The sequence below is a fragment of the Vombatus ursinus genome, unplaced genomic scaffold (genome assembly GCF_900497805.2).
Source record: "Vombatus ursinus unplaced genomic scaffold, bare-nosed wombat genome assembly UNPS02002680.1, whole genome shotgun sequence".
Lineage (NCBI taxonomy): Eukaryota > Metazoa > Chordata > Mammalia > Diprotodontia > Vombatidae > Vombatus > Vombatus ursinus.
Window position 1 is genome coordinate 1 of NW_020942458.1, and position 10,083 is coordinate 10,083.

General features: G+C 38.4%; 1 long non-coding RNA gene and 1 pseudogene across 1 annotated transcript; one reads left to right on the plus strand and one right to left on the minus strand.

Moving 5' to 3' along the window:
* Positions 1–5,129: 5,129 nt before the first annotated feature.
* On the minus strand, positions 5,130–6,423 carry LOC114048893. The gene is made up of 3 exons (XR_003569818.1): positions 6,346–6,423; positions 5,785–5,856; positions 5,130–5,208 (listed from the first exon to the last, which is right to left on the minus strand). It is a non-coding gene; the product is annotated as an uncharacterized LOC114048893 (long non-coding RNA).
* Positions 6,424–9,479: 3,056 nt separating this feature from the next.
* On the plus strand, positions 9,480–10,076 carry LOC114048898 (annotated as a pseudogene).
* The last annotated feature ends 7 nt before the right edge of the window (positions 10,077–10,083 follow it).

The window sequence follows — 10,083 nt, forward strand, 5'->3', positions numbered from 1 at the left end:
TATAAGTATGTATATCATATGTGTATAAATATATGTACATATATGTGTATTATATATATGTAGGAAAAATATTTTCCTCCTTAATTTCTAGTTCTTAATTAAAATCAAATCACTATACTTTACCCTGACCATGGGGCTAGATCTTGAAGTCTTAAAATATTGACACTCTATTCAGTTGTCAATCTGCTACCAAAGCAAGCCCTCAGCATTTCTTTAAACTGTTAACAAGTCTAGTAAGATTTTAGGATTCTACCTTTCACATATGAGGATATTTTAAAGAGGTCCTTGCTATGCTAACTTCATGGAAAACCATTATTATTATCTTTTATATTTTTAAAGAGTTTTTTGAAAATAACATTTACATCAGTTTTTAAACAATTAAATCTATAACCCAAAGGAATGAAAGAAGAGTTCATTTTTCTAACAATATTTCTGATCCAATGAATTATCAAATTAATGGTTATACACATTATATACAAATTATACTCATTACAAATCACATAGCTGGGGTAACTTGGCTCAAAACCACATAGCTAACAAGTTGGTTGATATAGAAAAATTAATAATAATAACAATAACAATAATAATACATTTCACTTAAAATGAGACCAGAATAAATTCAATTTACACCTGGATACATTTGGCAAATGGTATCATATAGAACTTCAATTTATAATTTCAATTATTTAGTATTATGTTTCACCAAGGCCTGTTTATTACACACATTTCATATTATGGAATTCATTATGTCCAGCTAATCCACTACAAAAGATTTTTTAAAAGAGACAGTAATCTACCCCAATTATCATACTTAGGAACCTATCACTTATTAAATTTCTCTTCACCCTCTACAAATTTGTCTAGTGACCTTCAATTTAATTTTCATTCTCCATCTTTCTACTTAAACAAATCCAAAATTTCCTCACAGCCTCTCAACATGCTTATACCATCTGAAGCTGGCACACAGACATGCAGAGCAAACCAGGACAGGAGGGGCGTAGAGCTGTTTCCTGCCTGCTGTGTGCACAGTGTGTACCTCATTTGTCCCTACACGTTATTATCTACCCTCCATATTTTCCCTCCAGTCTTTATTTCTCTTTCCAAATCTTCCAAACCCATTATTCAAACTACACAATTTCCTTTACATTTCAACCATATCCCAGACAGCAGTCATTCTACTGAATATTTTCCTTCATAATTTTAGCACATACTGTTGTTAAACCTCCCAAGTGTATAGTTCATTTCAACCCAGGTGATTTTCTTCATTAATTTTCCTATCACAATTATAACCTGCTGCTTGATTAGCTGCAATTCAGGTGTTATCTACAAGACCAAAGAGCTCTAAACCTCTCACATTCTCCCAAAAGGAAGGCAGAATCTGTTTTGCCTACTCCTAGTCCCAGAAGAAGTTTGTGGGACAGATACCCATTAAGATACTTTTTAGCAGTTAGAAAACCTTTTAAAGAGGCCTGCTGAAGCCCAGGAGTGGGGTTCCTGGATTCTTTCAACCTGGTTAACAGCTTCTGTTGTCTACAGAGATCAACTCAGAGCAGTTTTCCAGATTAAATCATACTTACTTCTTATTCTTGCTTAGTCTTCTTTTTTTTTTCCCACAATCTGGAGAGAATACTTAATAATTCATAAGTCAAGATAGTTGCATTTTTCTCACCATTTTAACCAACATTATTTATACAATGGTAATATATATTTGAAATATAAATTGCTGAAATTCTAAAGTTATTGCATTCAAGACTATGATAGAAAAATCTTCATCAAAGTGAGCCTTTAAAGTACAAAACTTATTTTTACAGTTTTAAATACATTGGTTTGATTGGGGTGGGCAATTTGTAGGGAACAGAATACCATCAGAGAGCAGGCTAAGAGATCTTGTCCCTAATAGCTCACAGGTGGATTTTTAGGGATAAGAAGGAAAGAGGAAGTTAACTTACCCAATAACTGGTGGCTCTCTGACTCTGATTTCCACACTCAGCTTCAGTTAGTCAGTTTGGACTTCTTCTACTTGGATAATTTATCAATAGAAAAATTAGTTATCCAATTTAGATTCTATGAGTTGCATGGTCAGGGACCTTATCTCTCAGCATGTTAGAGCTGAAGATAACCCCTGGTCCCCCAAAACCAAACCACACCAAATCCCCCAAAAGTGATGGTGGGGGGTGTGTGTAACTCACAGAAGTGTTCAAAAAGAAAAATTCCTTCTCTGATTCCACTTGGAAATCTGCAAATTCTTCTAGATTGAGTAAAAGGTACACTTCCCTGTCTGTCCCTGAGTTTGGCCACAATCAAAAGACAAAAGAGATTTTTAAAAATACTATTTTTTTCCTTTAAACTTTAAATATCAACAACAAAAGGAATGCCTTCAGGCAAAGGCTTCCTGCAAACATGCAGAGACAAAAAGTCACAAAACACAAATGCAGAGCCAAGTGAGCCTTAACGACCAGAAATTAAAGTTTAGAAAGAATTACATCCTGGCTTATCTTGTTTGTTGCCTACCTCTATCATTCACCTTGGTAACACAGGAGCTCCTGAGCTCCAGCTTCTAGGAGGTTCACTCTTGTTCTGGGCAGACGAAAAGACAGCAGCAGAGACATAAGGGGTTAAATTACTTTATTCTTCTTAGTCACTCTTAAGAAGCCAGCAAGAATTGGAGTAGGAACTGCAGCTCCTACAGCATCCCCTAATTTCTTTTCTGGCAGGGGCTGGAGAGAATGGGGCACCAACCTCTATAGCATGCCCCCTAAACCTTGATAGCAGAAGGTCAAGGCAAGCACAGCTTTCAGCAGGCACATTCCACAAATCTGCAAATCCGCACTTACTGACCAATGCTCACTTGATTTGTAGAGGAACACACAAAGAAGGTATTTCGCCAACAGTAGGCTCGTAAGTTTTCATTCACTTTAGCAATATCATGGTGACTCAGCATAGGACAGGTGCAGTGGGCTATTTACCAGCTAAACTCAAATGTTTATATGTTCTTGGTTACATAATGACATGCAAATGCAATGAGCTTGTTTATAGGCTACGATCCTGTGAACTAGCAGATTGTTTATGGCCTTGAATCCTGGGAATGAGTATCTTAAAAAGGAAAACAAATCCACTTACTTACAACCTCCCTTACCTAGCTTCTTACTCTGCTTAAGGCAATTGCTTTTTCACTCAAAATAGAACTTTATTTACTTTCTCTACTTTAAGGAGATCCTTACACTCAGCTTAATCTGACAGAAATCTACTATCTGATATGTAACCCCAAAGACTTGAAAGCAAGGATTGTAACTAAAGATCCTCTCACAGCTCAATAGCCCAGATTTCTTTGGAAATCCTACATTGATGGCATTTCGTGGTTCACTGCAAGCAAAATGGAGTTTGTGGACCAAATTTCAGAATACCCCGAATTTCCCAGGTGGCCCTCAGACTGTATACAAAGTTTTTCCTTTTATCTCCATTCAGTCCACTTCAGGAGATCTCTTTCAAAAAGGACACATTGTATTGATACGCCCCCCACTGGGACAGTGAAAAATCAGAGGGCTGCAGCACAAAGAAAACAACACACTGAAAACATACAGTGAACATATAAACTTACCCAGACAAGATCTAATTGCTGGTAATAGAGAGAGAGAGTCAAGTCACAGCCAGAGTCCTAACAGAAAGTTCCCCTTTGTGGACAATTTCTCACTTGGGCCCAAAAAGATATAGAGGAGTTTTCTGATAAGAATCTGGGGTGCACAGCTCTGATCTCTTCCATGTTCACCAAACTGGAACAAATGAATAGCCTGAGATACAGAGTTTCTTGGTAATTAGTCATCAGTTTGTTAATTAGGCTAGCTGATAATAAATTGAATTGATGGTCATTGGTTTAACTTGGTAACCAAAGACACCTAATGGAGATGCTGAATGCCTCAAATATTTTTAGAAAGGGGAATGCCCTTGGCAGAAGCAATCAATCCTGATTGGTGAACAATTAATGAGAGGGTGGACATATTCAGGAGGAAGTGGGCTAAAGTCTTCAGTTCTGCTGCTGAGGGTGTGGCTTGACCAAGAGGGTCAGCCATCTCCACCAATCCCAGACAAAGGAATCCATCTCTACCCAGACCACTGTGGTTGGTTTTATCCTTCATGATCTGGGTTTCCCTAGACTCCAATGGAGAGGTGTCGAGGTTTGGGCTTAATGCTTTAAGGCTGGAATTTATCTAGGTTAGATTCTGTTTATACTATAAACAAAAGTAAGGTCTCCTAGTTGGGTGGGGTCCAGCCCAACATCCAGTAGCAAGTACCCTGAGGATTAGGCTGATCTCATCTATCAGCCTGTCCTTCAGAGACTGGCTGAATGTTCTGCTGGGACTGGTCTCTGAAAAAGGGAATAGAAAGGAAAAAACCTCAATCCTAATTGAATAATTGGTTATTAACATAATAGAAAATTACACACCTTCCAAACTTCCCTACTACAGTCTAGGGTGCCACCATGTTCCTGGTCTCCCTGGCTCACAACCTGGATATCATCTTCAAATTCTCATCATCTCTCACCTCCATAGCCAATCTGTTGCTAACACCTGCAGATTTTACCTTAGCAACATTTCTGGAATATGCCCCCTTCTCTCCCCTGATACTACCTACCACCCACCACGGTGGGGGCCTTCACCTCCTCTTGCCTCAACTATTGCAATACAGTTGAACAAGACATTCCCTCCCTCTGCTTGGGGCATTTTTAGTGGTGGTACCCATTCCTGCAATGCTCTTCCTCCTATCTCTACCTCCTGGCTTCCTTCAAGGAGTCCTAGCTAAAATCTCACCTTCTACAGGAAGCCTTTTTCCCAATTCCTCTTAATTCTAGTATTTCCCCTCTGTTGATGATTTCATTTTTTTTCCTGTAGAAAGTCCTATTAGTTCATAGTTTTCAGATTGTTTTGTTCAGGTTAATATTGTGAGCTTCTTAAGGGCAGGTGCCATCTTCTGTCTTTCTTTGCACACCCAGCACTTAGTATGTGGCACATAGTTGGTGTTTAATAAACAGTTATTGACTGATTAGAATAAGAAAATAAACATGCTTAAATTTCCATGTTAAATTTGTGATGATGAATATTTACTTTCCTTCTATTTTATTTATTTTACTTTTTCCTTTACTTTATAAAACACACTATATTTAAACAACCTGTTGATGTTTTATCTGCTGCAATATTTTCTCTGGATTCATTCCTGGTTGAGAAAAGAAAATAAGGAGGAAAAAGAACAAAAGATTTCCTATTGTAATGCAGAATGATACTTAAACATTATACAAAAATTCAAAAATTTAAGATTTTAATTTATTTTAATTTAAAATTTAAAATGAAGCACAAAAAACTTATCCTAGGATTAAGTTGTGATATACCACTTGTTGTGGTGAATTGTGAATACCACATGTTTCTCAGTGCATGTTATGAAGGGGGGAGAGGTAGAAACAGGATAGCTTTTCTAGTATTATGTGTGTCTGTATGGGCATTTGAGTGTGTCTTGATATGTATATGTACTGTGTCTTTCAATATAGAGAACTTGTAGCATTCTATTACTCCTATTTTTCTCTAAAAGTTGAGATCAACTCCAAGAACCCAAAGCACCTCTGGGAACATTATCTCCTTACTGACCTGAGGAAGATGTATGTCTGGATTCTATAACTAGGAATGGCTTATTTTCCAGTCAAACAAATCAATACGATAGCTCTGTGGCTGCAAAGCCAATGAATACCAACAAATACTAAAAACTATATTAACATGCCATAAATAAATATGAAAATACCTTTTTGCAACTGACATTTTAGATTTCTCTTTTTGTTCTTTTTTCTGTCTTTTGAATATCCTCTGGAAATATCTGAAATTCATAGTGAGTTATTAAGGATTTATTTTAGTGCACATTCTCGGCTCTGTGTAAAATATAATCAAACTATGTATCAACGTTAGACGTAAGAGCCTGACTAGACTTAAGAAAAACAAGCTAAGATTGGAAGCCCAGAGGTTAAAAATGTTTGTGTGTTGTGGGGGCAGGGGATGGGGATGGGGCTGTGGGAGTTGGGGGAGAGAAAAAGAGGGATGGGGAGAGAGACACAGACATACAGAAAGAGGGAGGGAAGGAGAGAGACAGAAGGAGGGAGGAAGGCAAAAAGAGGGAGGAAGAGAAGCAGAAAGAAAGGAGGGAGAGAGACAGAGAGAACATGAGAAAGAACCTGAATACCTAAGAATCATTCCATGACTAAGAGGGCTCGGCTCTAAGACAAAGACTTAATGGTTAAGGCTGTACAAGTGACAATACAGTCAAAACCAAGTAAGTAAGAATTTTGTTATTAATATATAAAGAACTTACTGGAAGAATGAAAACATTCTTCTCCTCCTTTGAGTCTTTTGTTCTTGCATAGAATTGTCTCGATGTGTTTCTTTTATCCACTCTAGGAGTAAGAATAATTTCATGAGTGAAATACTAAAAATGTCCTAATGGTGTTAGCAAGAGATACCAGCCATGTGGAGCTGGCTTCTACCATGGACAAACACTGAGGTGGAGAAGTCATGTCCCTCTAGTGGGAGCCTGGAGAACTGAAGTCTCAGGGGGGTGACCAGCTAGCTGAGAACCCTTCTGTGGGACTTCTTTTCCACCCCTACACATTAAGGGGGAGGGGAGCTGAACTATTTGTTGTACAACAATCCTATTAATACTGCCCATCTATGATCAGTCCTTAAGGTAACAAATTTGCCCTCTCCAGGGGCAGTTTAACACCAATAAAGTGTGATTTGAAGAACTGCAAAACTATTCAGGCAGCACAAATTCAAACAGCCTAATCTCAGTCTAACAGTGTAATTATGATGCAGAGCAAAAGTAACATCAAAATGCTAGCCAGGGAGGTGCTTCATTTCTGTACAGACTGTTCCTTAAACACCAGTGTTTGCTCTTTTAGGCTCTAGTCTTATAAGACTAGGCTCACTTGCCCAGCTAATTAATCTCTTAGATAAAACTAAATGATCCTCCAAGAATGTTCTGGAATTGACAATACCAAGCAAGAGGGCAAGTTATGTTAATGGCACTCAGGATAGAATCAGTTTCATAAAACACCTTCTATACAGGTTATCTATCAAATAATAGGGATAGAAGGTGTGTCCCATTTACATACCAATAAATATGTATCCCAAATGACATTCAACTAAAAATCATCCTAATGAAATTTATTCTTTCCAAGGTCCTGGCTTCAAATGTAGCCAGATGGCCTAATGGATAGAACACTGATGTTGGAGTCAGGATTACCTAAGTTCAAATCCAGCCTTAGACACTTAACCAGCTGTGTGTGAGTCACCTCACTTCTCTCAGGCTGTTCCACATCTATAAAATTGGGATAAGAATAGTACTAGGGTTATTTTGAGAATCTAGGGAAGATAACTCATGTAACACTGTTAGTGAACCTTAAAGCTCTACATAAAATATTAGCTGTGATTACTATCTGAGATTTTTATACCACTTTACCTCTCCAAAAGGATTATTAATTCTGATGAGTAATAAGTCAAATACAGTTAATTCCCAAATAAAAAGGGGCTAAAGTTAAACCTTCTATATCATTGGTTTCTAACTCAGGTTGTATTTCCCCCCATTGAATTAAAATCAGTTCAACACACACACACACACACACACATATATATATATAAAACAAATATTCTGTCAGGGGTGTTAAGGAAAGATGAATGAAGACATAGCCATCGCCCTCAAGTAGCTTGCATTGACTTGTACAATTCTATGAATAACAGTTTCTCTGAGTATTTATACACAAATCTATTTAAATCCATCATGGAGCTGACCATGAGTTCTCAGAGTACCACAGTACCAAGAGAAAAAGGAAGGGTGAAGGTGACAGTCCCACTATAAATATTTTTGGGGGGAGATTAACGTTAAAAATGGATAGAAAAATTAGTATAGAAGTAACTCTACTATCAGCTGCAGGGAGTAGCTCCCTTGGTATGGGACTAGAGTAGCCTTTGGAAGTTCCAATGCAGGGATTGTACTTGCTAAACATTCCTGAGTCAGAGACTATGATTATTTATTTATAGGGGGAGTTCCTCAAAATATATAATTTTAAAAACATTCTTTAGATTAGGCTGCAGTTAGTAAAAATCTGCTTCACTAAAATAGGTTTAAAGGTAGAGCCAATATGGCAGAGTAAAGGAAGGGACTCGCCTGAGCTCTCCCCCAATCCCTTCCAAATACTTTTAAAAATGACTCTAGACAAATTCTAGAGCAACAGAACTCACAAAAAGATGGAGTGAAACAAATTTCCAGCCCAAGACAACTTGGAAGCTCAGCAGGAAAGGTCTGTTGCACCTGGGTGAGAACACAGTCCAGCTTAGGCTGTGCTAGCACAGCCCCAGCCCTAGCAAACCAGGAGCAGGCCCTCGAGAGACTGAATCAGCAGAGGAATCAGCAGTGACTGCTTCTGGAGCTTCCAGCCCACAGACAGTAAGGGTGTCGAACAACTGGCCAGAAGGAGATTTTACAAGGGGTCTTTCTGCTAGCACTGAGGCAGGACTTTGTTGCTTTGCCCATACTCAGATCCAGGTTGCAGTCCTGGGTGGCATTCCCAGGGAGAGGAGGAGCACTAGGCATAGCAGAGCTTGTGGCAGGAGTAGAGGGTTACTCTGGTCACAGATCCAGGGAAGAAAACAGTGTTCGTGTTCACTCACAGAGCAGAGCACAGGCCAGGAGAATAGTAAACAACTCTCCTTAGATCATACCACCTTGGAAGAACTGAAAACTTACAGGTCCCTAGAAGTATCTCTGAAATCAATTGCACAAAAACCCTGAAGCTCCCTGGGACACTGCATCCTCCACCCTGGAAGCAGAGCTCTACTTTATCAAAGGAGTCAACTAACAGACTGGGGAAATGACCAAACAATGGGGAAAAAAAACTCTGACTATGGAGAGTTACTATGGTGACAAAGAAGATCAAAACACACACTCAGAAGAAGACAACAAAGTCAAAGCTCCTACATCTCTAAAGCCTCTAAGAAAAATATGATTTGGTCTCAGGCCATGGAAGAGCTCAAAAAGGATTTTGAGAAGCAAGTAAGAGAAGTAGAGGAAAAACTGAGAGTGATGCAAGAAAATCATGAAAAACAAGTCAACAGCTTGCTAAAGGAGACCCAACAAAATAATGAAGAAAATAACACCTTAAAAAATAGCCTAACCCAAATGGCAAAAGAGGTCCAAAAAGTCAATAAGGAGAAGAATGCCTTAAAAAGCAAAAATGGCCAAATGAAAAAGAAGGTCCAAAAGCTCACTGAAGAAAATAATTCCCTAAAAATTAGAATGGAGGAAATGGAATCTGATGACTTTATGAGAAATCAAGAAACACTAAAACAAAACCAAAAGAATGAAAAAAGTAGAAACTGTGAAATATCTCATTGGAAAAACAACTGACCTGGAAAACAGATCCAGGAGAGATAACTTAAAAATTACTGGACTACATAAAAGCCATGATCAAAAAAAGAGCCTAGTTTTTTGGCCTTTTGGCTTTCAGAGTGGGATCATGGCTGTGGGAAAGAACAAGCACCTCAACAAGGTGGCAAAAAGGAGCCAAGAAGAAAGTGGTTGATCCATTTTCAAAGAAAGATTGATATGATGTAAAAGCACCAGTTATGTTCAACATTCACAATACTGGCAAGACACTGGTTACAGGGACCCAAGGAAAAAAATTTCCTCTGAAGGTCTCAAGGGTCGAGTTTTTGATGTGAGACTTGTGGGATCTGCAGAATGATGACGTTGCTTTTCATGAATTCAAGTTAATTACTGAAGGTGTTCAGGGTAAAAATTGTTTGACTAATTTCCATGGAATGTACCTTACCCGGGACAAGATGTGCATCATGGTTGAAAAGTGGCAGACCATGATTGAAGACCATGTTGGTGTCAAAACTACTGATGGGTACTTGCTCCATCTCTTTTGTGTTGGTTTTACCAAAAAGTGCAACAACCAGATCCATAAGACCTCTCATGCCCAGCATGAACAGGTCCGTCAAATTCGTAAGACAATGGTGGAAATCACGACCCGAGAAGTGCAGACAAATGACT